This window comes from Oncorhynchus gorbuscha, linkage group LG02 (genome assembly GCF_021184085.1).
Source record: "Oncorhynchus gorbuscha isolate QuinsamMale2020 ecotype Even-year linkage group LG02, OgorEven_v1.0, whole genome shotgun sequence".
Classification (NCBI taxonomy): domain Eukaryota; kingdom Metazoa; phylum Chordata; class Actinopteri; order Salmoniformes; family Salmonidae; genus Oncorhynchus; species Oncorhynchus gorbuscha.
Genome location: NC_060174.1, coordinates 89053753 through 89068175, shown reverse-complemented (window position 1 = coordinate 89068175; position 14423 = coordinate 89053753). Strand labels below are relative to the sequence as shown.

The following is a 14423-nucleotide window of genomic DNA, read 5'->3' as shown; positions in this document are numbered from 1 at the left end:
TTCACAGCAGATAGTATCTGCTGTAAAAACAGTCATCTTTGTGTACAGACCAGGGTCTGGCCCTGGGGTCATCTCTCCCTGGTGCCATATAGAACAGAAACATTAACTCATACTCTGGAATGTGGTCTCTAGGTTTTATCACCCAAAAGACATCGTAAATCTCCTGTCAGTGTTATCTCCCAGAGGCCCATCCTCAGTAGAACACACACACAATAGTTATAAGAATACTCTATCTGTTGCATAAAAACAACCATTTGATGCAATAAAGGTATTATAACATAACCTTGCAATTTTCCACCATAGTGTATAATCTAGCACTCTGGGACCCTGCAAACCATGTTTTCTACAGAAGTCAAATGTAATGGAGTCCACTGCCCATGTTGTGAATGATTGCTGTCCATACAATGATCTGTACATTGCTAGACATGACCGCCTTGTCAACCTAATAGCCAGCGAGGTGAGACAGGTAGTCTCACCAACAGCACAAATCCATAAACATTCTTGTGTAAGAGGACGCTGGTTAGATGTTGTTTTTTCCTATGTGCCAAATACAAAAACATGGAGCAGGCCTTTGCCGACAAGCTTCTTAGATACCAGCCCCTCATGGCATGCATGGACAACCTCAGGTGTAGGTGCAAGCTGGTGCTGCTGATATTTGACAGTCTCGGCCAAGTACAGGCTTGCAGTGCGTGGCCTCCAGATTACGGCAAAGCAGTTGGCTAGGTACTGTACTGTTTCAGCTGTCGTGGACAGCCTAGCTGTTTGGAGAAGGAGGTGCTTTCTGTACCCTTGTGTGCCCTGCATACAGAGACCTTTGAAATGTTTGGATCATTTTTTAATGTAAATTTTATTGGTGATTTAAATAGTTAAACATTTAAGTAATTAAATGTGTGTGTGTTCCACCTGTCTGGTGAAGTGGTCGTGTAGGTCTCGCTTCTGGTCCTGGGCATGCAGCATTTCCATGACCTTGCGGTTTTCCTGTATGCAAGTGGAACACTCTACCTCGCTCTCTGCATAGCTTTCAAAGCAGTGGTGGAAAGAATGACTGAAAGAATGACTGCACAGGAAGTGAAGAGAGGGCAGCTCGAGGGGGCTGTTACACATGCTGCATTTGGTCTTCTGGAAAATCTTTGCCCTTGTGAGAAAAGAGGTGGTGAGAGAAACAAAAAAATACTTTGAAATCAGTATAGTTTCAATGAATGCATTGTAGCATTAAAAATACAGTACTAAAAACACATTCAGAATGTAGTTAAATTTCCTTCGAAGTTCAGCCATCAAACAAATTTAGAATGTACTTGTGTATCTTAGTGCGGAGGACTAAAACTGCCCTTAGCCTTCACTCCACATAGATGTCAAAGAACTGGATGGATGTGAACATGACCCAGCTCTAGGGGATAGGGTTTGTTTTTGGACTGGACTTTGACTATGATTTTCCTCTCCCTCACCTGCTTCTGAGTTCCTGGATCTCAGTGCGGAGGTGGGCCGTCTCCTCACGGTACTGGCGGATTTTGCGCTAGTCATCCTCGATCTGCTGTGTCTCCCTCTGCAGCTTGTTGATGAGGACAGCGGCTGTGGAGTTGTGTGCCAGCATCTGCACCACTGTGGACCAACACGCGCATAGACAAGCACACAAGCACATACATACACACAAAACTTAGCAACAGTGCCCAATAAAATTCTCAAACTCTGTTATAATGCTTCGATTACTTTTCCTATTAACTTATAAAGCCCTATAGATTACTTAACAGAGCAACTGGCACGTTTATCATGAATGTACGCATATGACAGAAATAAATCTGCACTTGTTTTTCATATATTGATTTGAGGGTAACAGAACAGAAAAACTCTAGCTAGTGAGACATTCAATAACAGGAAGGAAGTGGAGGCAGAAAACTGCAAAGAACACTTGAGTTTATTTTAAGTTGGTGAGGTCTGAAAGAATTCAGACAGTGACTACTAGGGGAAGTCCCTTCAGAAAGCCCCAGAGTCTTCATCTACAGAGAAGGAGAAAAAACTGAGAAAAATGGCCACCAGCTTACCCAATAAGGGAGGCATCAGATTGTTCTGGTCGATGTGCTGCACGACTTGGCTGATGTAGGCCTTGCAGTTCTCCTCTTTGCGGGCAAAGTAGCCCAGCGCCTGCTCCCACAGGCACACTTCCTGGTCACGTAGCGCTGGGAGCAGGCCTCCAACACTTTGCCGTACTCCTCATTCTGCATGTGGTAGTGCATGATCTGCTGGTACGTAGAGAGAGAATAACTGTCATGTTTGTCATTTATTGTCATGTCTTGTCCCTGTGCTCCCCATGCTATTCGTTTCCCTCTGCTGGTCTTGTTTGGTTCTTTCCCTCCTTCTATCCCTCTCTCTCCCCCTCCCTCTCTCACTCTCTCGCTCTCTCTTCTCTCTGTCGTTCCGTTCCTGCTCCCAGCTGTTCCTATTCCCCTAATCATCATTTAGTCTTCCCACACCTGTTCCCGATCCTTTCCCCTGATTAGATTCCCTATTTATTCCTTTGTGATCCGTTCCTGTCCCGTCGGTTCCTTGTATTGTATTCACCATGCTGTGATTGCGTTTCGCCCTGTCCTGTCGTGTTTTTGCCGTGATTGTGTATCACCCTGTCCTGTCGTGTTTTGTGCCTTCATCAGATGCTGCGTGTGAGCAGGTGTCTCAGTCGACTACGGCCTGCGCCTACCCGAAGCGACCTGCAGTCTGTGGCCGCTTCTCCAGTTGTTTCCCCTCTACAAGTCTAGAGGATTTCTGTTATTCCGTTTTGGACTTTAATAAACTCTGTTTCTGTTAAGTCGCGTTTGGGTCCTCTTTCACCTGCATGACAGAAGGAACCGACCAAGGAATGGACCCAGCGACTTCAGACGCTCGTTACACTGCCGTCGAGATCCAAGGAGCCATGCTCGGCAGACACGAGCAGGAATTGTCTGCTGCTCGCCATGCCGTGGAGAACCTGGCCGCTCAGGTTTCCGACCTCTCTGGACAGTTCCAGAGTCTACGTCTCGTGCCACCTGTTACTCCCTGGCCTGCCGAGCCTCCAGAACCTAGGGTTAATAACCCACCTTGCTACTCCGGGCAGCCCACTGAGTGCCGCTCCTTTCTCACGCAGTGTGAGATTGTGTTCTCTCTCCAACCCCACACATACTCTAGAGAGAGAGCTCGGGTTGCTTACGTCATTTCACTCCTTACTGGCCGGGCTCGAGAATGGGGCACAGCTATCTGGGAGGCAAGGGCTGATTGCTCTAACAAATTCCAGAACTTTAAAGAGGAGATGATTCGGGTTTTTGACCGTTCAGTTTTTGGTGGGGAGGCTTCTAGGGCCCTGGCTTCCTTATGCCAAGGTGAACGGTCCATAACGGATTATTCCATTGAGTTTCGCACTCTTGCTGCCTCTAGTGAGTGGAACGAGCCGGCGCTGCTCGCTCGTTTTCTGGAGGGACTCCACGCAGTGGTTAAGGATGAGATTCTCTCCCGGGAGGTTCCTTCAGATGTGGACTCTTTGATTGCTCTCGCCATCCGCATAGAACGACGGGTAGATCTTCGTCACCGGGCTCGTGGAGGAGAGCTCGCATCAACGGTGTTTCCCTGCTCCGCATCGCAACCATCTCCCTCCTCTGGCTTTGAGACTGAGCCCATGCAGCTGGGAGGGATTCGCATCTCGAATAAGGAGAGGGAACGGAGGATCACCAACCGCCTGTGCCTCTATTGCGGAGTTGCTGGACATTTTGTTAATTCATGTCCAGTAAGAGGCCAGAGCCCATCAGTAAGCGGAGGGCTACTGGTGAGCGCTACTACTCAGGTCCCTTCATCTAGATCTTGTACTACTATGTCGGTCCATCTACGCTGGACCGGTTCGGGTGCTACATGCAGTGCTTTGATTGACTCTGGGGCTGAGGGTTGTTTCATGGACGAAGCATGGGCTCGGAAACATAACATTCCTTTCAGACCGTTAGACAGGCCTACGCCCATGTTTGCCTTAGATGGTAGTCATCTTCCCAGTATCAAATTTGAGACACTACCTTTAACTCTCACAGTATCTGGTAACCACAGTGAGACTATTTCTTTTTTGATTTTCCGTTCACCGTTTACACCTGTTGTTTTGGGTCATCCCTGGCTTGTATGTCATAATCCTTCTATTAATTGGTCTAGTAATTCTATCCTATCCTGGAACGTTTCTTGTCATGTGAAGTGTTTAATGTCTGCCATCCCTCCCATTTCTTCTGTCCCTACTTCTCAGGAGGAACCTGGCGATTTGACAGGAGTGCCGGAGGAATATCATGATCTGCGCACGGTCTTCAGTCGGTCCCGAGCCAACTCCCTTCCTCCTCACCGGTCGTATGATTGTAGTATTGATCTCCTTCCGGGGACCACTCCTCCTCGAGGTAGACTATACTCTCTGTCGGCTCCCGAACGTAAGGCTCTCGAGGATTATTTGTCTGTGTCTCTTGACGCCGGTACCATAGTGCCTTCTTCTTCTCCGGCCGGGGCGGGGTTCTTTTTGTTAAAAAGAAGGACGGTACTCTGCGCCCCTGCGTGGATTATCGAGGGCTGAATGACATAACGGTTAAGAATCGTTATCCGCTTCCCCTTATGTCATCAGCCTTCGAGATTCTGCAGGGAGCCAGGTGCTTTACTAAGTTGGACCTTCGTAACGCTTACCATCTCGTGCGCATCAGAGAGGGGGACGAGTGGAAAACGGCGTTTAACACTCCGTTAGGGCATTTTGAGTACCGGGTTCTGCCGTTCGGTCTCGCCAATGCGCCAGCTGTTTTTCAGGCATTAGTTAATGATGTTCTGAGAGACATGCTGAACATTTTTGTGTTTGTCTATCTTGACGATATCCTGATTTTTTCTCCGTCACTCGAGATTCATGTTCAGCACGTTCGACGTGTTCTACAGCGCCTTTTAGAGAATTGTCTCTACGTAAAGGCTGAGAAGTGCTCTTTTCATGTCTCCTCCGTTACTTTTCTCGGTTCCGTTATTTCCGCTGAAGGCATTCAGATGGATTCCGCTAAGGTCCAAGCTGTCAGTGATTGGCCCGTTCCAAGGTCACGTGTCGAGTTGCAGCGCTTTTTAGGTTTCGCTAATTTCTATCGGCGTTTCATTCGTAATTTCGGTCAAGTTGCTGCCCCTCTCACAGCTCTTACTTCTGTCAAGACGTGTTTTAAGTGGTCCGGTTCCGCCCAGGGAGCTTTTGATCTTCTAAAAGAACGTTTTACGTCCGCTCCTATCCTCGTTACTCCTGACGTCACTAGACAATTCATTGTCGAGGTTGACGCTTCAGAGGTAGGCGTGGGAGCCATCCTATCCCAGCGCTTCCAGTCTGACGATAAGGTTCATCCTTGCGCTTATTTTTCTCATCGCCTGTCGCCATCTGAGCGCAACTATGATGTGGGTAACCGTGAACTGCTCGCCATCCGCTTAGCCCTAGGCGAATGGCGACAGTGGTTGGAGGGGCGACCGTTCCTTTTGTCGTTTGGACAGACCATAAGAACCTTGAGTACATCCGTTCTGCCAAACGACTTAATGCCCGTCAAGCTCGTTGGGCGTTGTTTTTCGCTCGTTTCGAGTTTGTGATTTCTTACCGTCCGGGTAGCAAGAACACCAAGCCTGATGCCTTATCCCGTCTGTTTAGTTCTTCTGTGGCTTCTACTGATCCCGAGGGGATTCTTCCTTATGGGCGTGTTGTCGGGTTAACAGTCTGGGGAATTGAAAGACAGGTTAAGCAAGCACTCACGCACACTGCGTCGCCGCGCGCTTGTCCTAGTAACCTCCTTTTCGTTCCTGTTTCCACTCGTCTGGCTGTTCTTCAGTGGGCTCACTCTGCCAAGTTAGCTGGTCATCCCGGTGTTCGAGGCACTCTTGCGTCTATTCGCCAGCGCTTTTGGTGGCCGACTCAGGAGCGTGACACGCGCCGTTTCGTGGCTGCTTGTTCGGACTGCGCGCAGACTAAGTCGGGTAACTCTCCTCCTGCCGGTCGTCTCAGACCGCTCCCCATTCCTTCTCGACCATGGTCTCACATTGCCTTAGACTTCATTACCGGTCTGCCTTTGTCTGCGGGGAAGACTGTGATTCTGACGGTTGTCGATAGGTTCTCTAAGGCGGCACATTTCATTCCCCTCGCTAAACTTCCTTCCGCTAAGGAGACGGCACAAATCATTATTGAGAATGTATTCAGAATTCATGGCCTCCCGTTAGACGCCGTTTCAGACAGAGGTCCGCAATTCACGTCACAGTTTTGGAGGGAGTTCTGTCGTTTGATTGGTGCGTCCGTCAGTCTCTCTTCCGGGTTTCATCCCCAGTCTAACGGTCAAGCAGAGAGGGCCAATCAGACGATTGGTCGCATACTACGCAGCCTTTCTTTCAGAAACCCTGCGTCTTGGGCAGAACAGCTCCCCTGGGCAGAATACGCTCACAATTCGCTTCCTTCGTCTGCTACCGGGTTATCTCCGTTTCAGAGTAGTCTGGGTTACCAGCCTCCTCTGTTCTCATCCCAGCTTGCCGAGTCCAGCGTTCCCTCCGCTCAAGCGTTTGTCCAACGTTGTGAGCGCACCTGGAGGAGGGTGAGGTCTGCACTTTGCCGTTACAGGGCACAGACGGTGAGAGCCGCCAATAAACGCAGGATTAAGAGTCCAAGGTATTGTTGCGGCCAGAGAGTGTGGCTTTCCACTCGCAACCTTCCTCTTACGACAGCTTCTCGTAAGTTGACTCCGCGGTTCATTGGTCCGTTCCGTGTCTCCCAGGTCGTCAATCCTGTCGCTGTGCGACTGCTTCTTCCGCGACACCTTCGTCGCGTCCATCCTGTCTTCCATGTCTCCTGTGTTAAGCCTTTTCTTCGCACCCCGTTCGTCTTCCCTCCCCCTCCCGTCCTTGTCGAGAGCGCACCTATTTACAAGGTACATAAGATTATGGACATGCGTTCTCGGGACGGGGTCACCAATACCTAGTGGATTGGGAGGGTTACGGTCCTGAGGAGAGGAGTTGGGTTCCGTCTCGGGGCGTGCTGGACCGTTCGCTCATCGATGATTTCCTCCGTTGCCGCCAGGATTCCTCCTCGAGTGCGCCAGGAGGCGCTCGGTGAGTGGGGGGTACTGTCATGTTTGTCATTTATTGTCATGTCTTGTCCCTGTGCTCCCCATGCTATTCGTTTCCCTCTGCTGGTCTTGTTTGGTTCTTTCCCTCCTTCTATCCCTCTCTCTCCCCTCCCTCTCTCACTCTCTCGCTCTCTCTTCTCTCTGTCGTTCCGTTCCTGCTCCCAGCTGTTCCTATTCCCCTAATCATCATTTAGTCTTCCCACACCTGTTCCCGATCCTTTCCCTGATTAGATTCCCTATTTATTCCTTTGTGATCCGTTCCTGTCCCGTCGGTTCCTTGTATTGTATTCACCATGCTGTGATTGCGTTTCGCCCTGTCCTGTCGTGTTTTTGCCGTGATTGTGTATCACCCTGTCCTGTCGTGTTTTGTGCCTTCATCAGATGCTGCGTGTGAGCAGGTGTCTCAGTCGACTACGGCCTGCGCCTACCCGAAGCGACCTGCAGTCTGTGGCCGCTTCTCCAGTTGTTTCCCCTCTACAAGTCTAGAGGATTTCTGTTATTCCGTTTTGGACTTTAATAAACTCTGTTTCTGTTAAGTCGCGTTTGGGTCCTCTTTCACCTGCATGACAATAACATCATTCAAATGACATCATTGATAATTATATCAGTACATACCAATGAAGTCCCCATAGTCTGCACTTGTTCACTCTCCATCACAGATTTTAAAGCATTGGATCTGGGTGTTAAATGGTAGACAATCCGGCTACACCAATTCCATGGTTTTAAATCCACGAGGTGGAGTCAACGCATGCACACTTCAGAGAGAAGCAGAAATATTGGAATTTGAAGTGTTTCTGACTGCAAAGGTTTAGAGACAGGAAGACTCACAGCTTGCCCTTCTCATAGAGGTACAGGACCCCTTCTTTGAAGTTGTGCATCTGGCACAGGACGAGGGCCTTGTCAAATACGGTGTTGTCGCTCCTCAGCAAGGACAGTGCTGCCCCCTGCAGGACCTTCTTCCTCTGCCAGCGAAAATAGAAAGACAGTCAGACAGACCGGACAAAAATAAAACGTTTGATACTCAAGACAAAACACATAAATAGTTTAACATGAACTGGTGACACTACAAGTTGAGGAAATGTGTTTATCCTGAAATCTTAATTCAAAGTCATTTAGGCTGCAGATACATCATCTAATATTTCATTTGTAACATTTTGCACATTTGTATATCTATACAAGTTTAGGTTGTTTGCGTGAACACATGGCGGTTTACAGTACACGTGTGTGTGTGTTTCCATCACCTCAGGGTCTTGTTCATGTGCCCAGTCCTGCAGCCGTAGTACTAGCAGCATGTCGTACACCCCCTGAGAGAAGAAGGGCTCCACCTTGATGATGTGCTCCAGGAAGGCCCTTAGCTCCTGCGGGTTATTAGCAAACACAGGGATGAACTCCTCTGAATTGGCCTGGGAGATAAAGGTACAAGTTCCATGTAATTTCAGCAAGCCATGACACCCACCATCTCAGATTGTTTTGAAATCATTTCTGTAGTTAGAAATTGATCAGATTAGCATTTCTGCAACATTATTTTGTTGAAATATAATTAGATCAAAAGAATTCAGCTAATTGATTGCACCCAAATTGGCCATTTTAATTTAAAGGATTCAAATCCAATGTTATTGGTCACATACACATGGTTAGCAGATGTTATTGCGAGTGTAACGAAATGCGTGTGGTTCATATCATATTCAATAAATATAGTATCTAACATTTGATTTGGACCAAACTTTTTCCTAACAATGAGTAAGGAATCTAAATAAATTGTCATAAGCCACCCACGGACCCCCCCCACACCAGCAACGAGTATACAATATCAGTTCTTTGTGTCAGACAAGCAGTATAGAGCTGCTGCTCGGAGTATTGTGTCTTCATCCTCTGTAATGTATTCTCAGTGAATTTGGTGATGGTATATTTCCCCTGTTCAGAGAAATTAATCATTTAAGTTGTTAGGTTTATGTCCCATCCTGCATCCTGGTATCACCTGGTTCTGACCACTACAATGAGTAGTGTTATTACTATTACCATGAAATATGCATTTTACCATAACTTGATAGAATGGCAGGGTAGCCTAGTGGTTAGAGCGTTGAACTAGTAACTGGAAGGTTGCAAGTTCAAATCCCCGAGCTGACAAAATCTGTTGTTCTGCCCCTGAACAGGTGGTTAACCCACTGTTCCTAGGCTGTCATTGAAAATAAGAATTTGTTCTTAACTGACTTGCCTGGTTAAATAAAGGTAATTAACATTATAAATAGTACCATCCTTATCAATATAAGCTGTATTACTTGTCTTAGACTAAATTGGTAAAGCCATTTTAATTAGGGAAAGGATCTCAAATCCAAAGTGCTAATGCTGCTAGACTAATCGGCTGCCGGGGGATGTAGCTGTTAACAGCTAACGGCTAACCGGCTAATCGGTTGTTGGCTGCCACCGAGCCTCTGTCCAGGCTGTCTCTGTCCGTGGTGTCCCAGCTGTAGTCGGTACACAGGCCCTTGAGGTGCAGCGTGGTGGATCAGGGTCTTGCCATGGAAACCTGCCTGGCGCAGCACCTTGATGGCAATTTCTACGTCGAACTGGACCTCACTCTCGCTGCTTTGAAGGGGTCTAAGGGGAAATTAAATTATGTCCGTGCGCTGGGAGACCATACAGGCATAATGTCGTACATGGCATATATTATTATTACTATCATCAGTTTCTAACCCAAAATCCTTCTATGGGTAATGATTCTAGTCCTTAAAAGCAACTGGGTGTGTATGCTTTTGTTCCAAGCCATCCCTAACACACCTGCTTCAACTACTCAACTAATCCCAGACTTTAGTCTGGACCATGATTATCTGAAAGCCCGGAAAGTAAACCTTCACACACGGTGTTTAAACCCTTTACAATGAAGATGAAATTATTTGAATTTTTAGTAATTATCTTTGAAAGACAGTTTCTTTTTTGCTGTGTTTATGTACAATATACATTTCCTTATTGATGCTATACAATCCCAAATCTATGTGATTACTTTTCTGTAAAATCCCATGTTTAATATGAACTATATCAGCATCTATGACATGAGCTTGAAGCGACTTAAATCCTGCATATAAATGTTATTTATCATTATTAACTATATATTATGAAGTTGAAGTTAGATACATCGACCCCTGGGTGAGCATTACCGGATGCACTGTTGGATGGCACCATCAAGGTCCCCCTTCATGTAGAGGTGGTCACCGTACTACATGAAGATCTCACACAGCCCGTCCGTGTCTAAGTGCTGACTCTTAGCTAAGTTTATGGCCATCACAAACAGATTCTTCTTGAATAGCATCTAAAGACAGATTGAAGAGTTAAGTGCCTTACTCAATGGCACAACGGCAGTAAACGATACCTGGGATCTAAAACCTGTTGCCCTCCAGTTTCCAGTTCAATCCGATACAGAGTTTAACATAATACGTTTGAGGCGAAAAGAAGGCATGACGTCAGTCAGTGCACTTTGGCCTCACCTCTAGCTTGGTCTGAGAGTCTTTCTCCTGCAGCACAAACATCTTTCTGTCCCGAGTCAGGATGTAGAAGGAGCCCCATACTCGGCCAAAACTTCGATGATGTCGTCAAAGGAAGTGCTGTAGGCGATGAACTTGTTGTTCAGGTCGTAGATAGTCAAGGTTTGCTTCTCTGACGGAGACATATCTCTGCTCCCAAATTCAGACCTGAGTACAGAAGTTACATTCAATACATTGTCATAGGAGTTAATATAGTTATATCACCTGCAAATATGCATATATGGTTTGGTTGAAAATACAACCTTCTGCGTTTGTCCACATCCATATAAATTGATTTAGAATAAAATGAATTATTGTGTTTCATTGTTGCAATAAATAAAGACTGACCCTGGCCTTGAACTGAGTCACTGGCTTACTAGGGCTCTTTCATACCGTCCCTAGGAGGGGTGAGTCGCTGAGTGGGTTGAGTCACTGATGTGATCTTCCTGTCTGGGTTGGCGCCCCCCCCCCCCCCCTTGGGTTGTGCCGTGGCGGAGATCTTTGTGGGCTATACTCGGCCTTGTCTCAGGATGGTAAGTTGGTAGTTGAAGATATCCCTCTAGTGGTGTGGGGGCTGTGCTTTGGCAAAGTGGGTGGGGTTATATAATATATAATAATAATAATATATGCCTGTTTGGCCCTGTCCGGGGGGTGTTATCGGGTGTCTCCTGACCCCTCCTGTCTCAGCCTCCAGTATTTATGCTGCAGTAGTTTATGTGTCGGGGGGCTAGGGTCAGTTTGTTATATCTGGAGTACTTCTCCTGTCCTATCTGGTGTCCTGTGTGAATTTAAGTATGCTCTCTAATTCTCTCTTTCTCTCTTTCTTTCTCTCTCTCGGAGGACCTGAGCCCTAGGACCAAGCATTTCGCTACACTTGCACTAACATCTGCTAACCATGTGTATGTGACAAATAAAATTTGATTTGAATTTGATTTGTTCAGGGGCAGAACGACAGATTTGTACCTTGTCAGCTCGGGGGTTCCGAGCTAACCTTCCGGTTACTAATCCAATGCTCTAATCACTAGGCTACCCTGCTGCCCCAGGTAGCGCAGAAATGCTGCTTACCAATGGCCATAAAGTTGAGGTTCTCGTGTACAGTGAGGCAGGACACCTCTGGTGGCTTGTTCCCAGGAATAGCTGGGAATATTCTGGTACACAGAGGATTCCTGCTGTCTCGCTTGTCCAGATTCTGGGAAACAGCTAGGTTTTAATAACAGTTCACAAATAACCAAGAAAACTAACACACTCTATTTTTGATAGTCTGTATTAAATACATCCTACAAATGTTCTTACAAGGGGGTTAACTCCTTGCTCGTCCTGCCCAACCGAGACCAAAATGCTGTGCTGCTTGAGCGGGTACAGGTGGGTCACTCGCAGCTTGTAAGCCTGAAAGGAGGACAACTGTAGTGAGCGTGTCAAAAACCATATCTGACCATCCATATGTAATTTACTCTGGGTCAAGGAAGCATCACTATAGATCAGGAGAGACAAATGGCCATTTGCATGGAATTAGGGATAGAGGAGACAATTACAAAGGCTGTTCGAATACTCTCAAAATGTATATCATTAGCCATAGGACTAAGAAGAGTAATGTTCAAGCAATGTAAATATGTACTCTTCTTAGTCTCATGGCTAGCACATAATATATTGTGACATGACTGGACTGGTGTAAGCAAGCCTTCCACGGCATTACTGTACATCAAATAAAATGTTATTTGTCACATACTTTGTAAACAACAGGTGTAGACCAATAGTGAAATGCTTACTAACAGGCCCTTCCCAACAATGCAGAGGAAAAATATATATATAAATAATTTAAAAATAATAACACAAGGAATAAATACACAATGAGTAACGATAAATTGGCTATATAAGCGGGGGCCCGAGTTAATTGAGGTAGCTATGTACATACAGTTGAAGTCGGATGTTTACATACACTTAGGTTGGAGTCATTAAAACTTGTTTTTCAACCACTCCACAAATTTCTTGTTAACAAACTATAGTTTTGGCAAGAGGTTAGGACATCTACTTTGTGCATGACACAAGTAATTTTTCCAACAATTGTTTACAGACAGATTATTTCACTTATAATTCACTATCACAATTCCAGTGGGTCAGAAGTTTACATACATTACGTTGACTGTGCCTTTAAACAGCTTGGAAAATTCCAGAAAATTATGTCATGGCTTTAGAAGCTTCTGATATGTTAATTGACATCATTTGAGTCAATTGGAGGTATACGTGTGGATGTATTTCAAGGCCTAACTTCAAACTCAGTGCCTCTTTGATTGACATCATGGCAAAATCTAAAGAAATCAGCCAAGACCTCAGAAAAAAATTGTAGACCTCCACAAGTCTGGTTCATCCTTGGGAGCAATTTCCAAACGCGTGAAGGTACCACGTTCATCTGTACAAACAATAGTACGCAAGCATAAACACCATGGGACAACGCAGAAGTCATACCACTCAGAAAGGAGATGCGTTCTGTCTCCTAGAGATGAACGTACTTTAGTGCGAAAAGTGCAATTCAATCCCAGAACAACAGCAAAGATCCTTCTGAAGATGCTGGAGGAAACAGGTACAAAAGTATAATAATAATAATAATAATATATGCCATTTAGCAGACGCTTTTATCCAAAGCGACTTACAGTCATGTGTGCATACATTCTACGTATGGGTGGTCCCGGGGATCGAACCCACTACCCTGGCGTTACAAGCACCATGCTCTACCAACTGAGCTACAGAAGGACCACAAAAGTATCTATATCCACCGTAAAACGAGTCCTATAACTTGAAAGGCCGCTCAGCAAGGAAGAAGCCACTGCTCCAAAATGGGGATAAATAGCCACTGCTCCAAAAAAAATCATATTTTTTGGAGAAATGTCCTCTGTTCTGATGAAACAAAAATAGAACTGTTTGGCCATAATGACCATAGTTATGCTTGGAGGAAAAAGGGGGAGGCTTGCAAGCTGAAGAACCGCATCCCAACCGTGAAGAACGGGGGTGGCAGCATCATGTTGTGGGGGTGCTTTGCTGAAGGGACTGGTGCAATTCACATAATAGATGGCATCATGAAGTAGGAAAATGATGTGGATATATTGAAGCAACAACTCAAAACATCAGTCTTGTTAAAGCATGGTCGCAAATGGGTCTTCAAATGGACAATGACCCCGAGCATACTTCCAAAGTTGTGGCAAAATGGCTTAATGGACAACAAAGTCAAGTATTGGAGTGGCCATCACAAAGCCCTGACCTCAATCCTATAGAAATGTGTGGACAGAACTGAAAAAAATGTGTGCTAGCAAGGAGGCATACAAACCTGACTCCGTTACACCAGCTCTGTCAGGAGGAATGGGACAACATTCACCCAACTTATTGTGGGAAGCTTGTGGAAGGCTATCCGAAACATTTGACCCAAGTGAACCAATTTAAAGGCAATGCTACCAAATACTAATTGAGTGTATGTAAACTTCTGACCCACTGGGAATGTGATGGAAGAAATAAAAGCTGAAATAAATCATTCTCCCTACTACTATTCTGACATTTCACATTTTTAAAATAAAGTGGTGATCCTAACTGACCTAAGACAGGGAATTTTTACTAGGATTATTGTTAGGAGTTGTGAAGACTGTGTTTAAATGTATTTGGCTGAGGTGTATGTAAACTTCTGACTTCAACTGTATACAGTGCCTTCAGAAAGTATTATTCCACATTTTGTTGTTACAGGCTGAATTCAAAATTGACTAAATATATGTTTTTTTCTCAACGATCTACCTACACACAATAACCCATAATGACAAAGTGA

The 14423-nt window shown here is 45.7% G+C and overlaps 1 pseudogene; it reads right to left on the bottom strand.

The window, feature by feature from the left end:
* Positions 1 to 726: 726 nt before the first annotated feature.
* On the bottom strand, positions 727 to 10904 carry LOC123990787 (annotated as a pseudogene).
* Positions 10905 to 14423: the final 3519 nt, after the last annotated feature.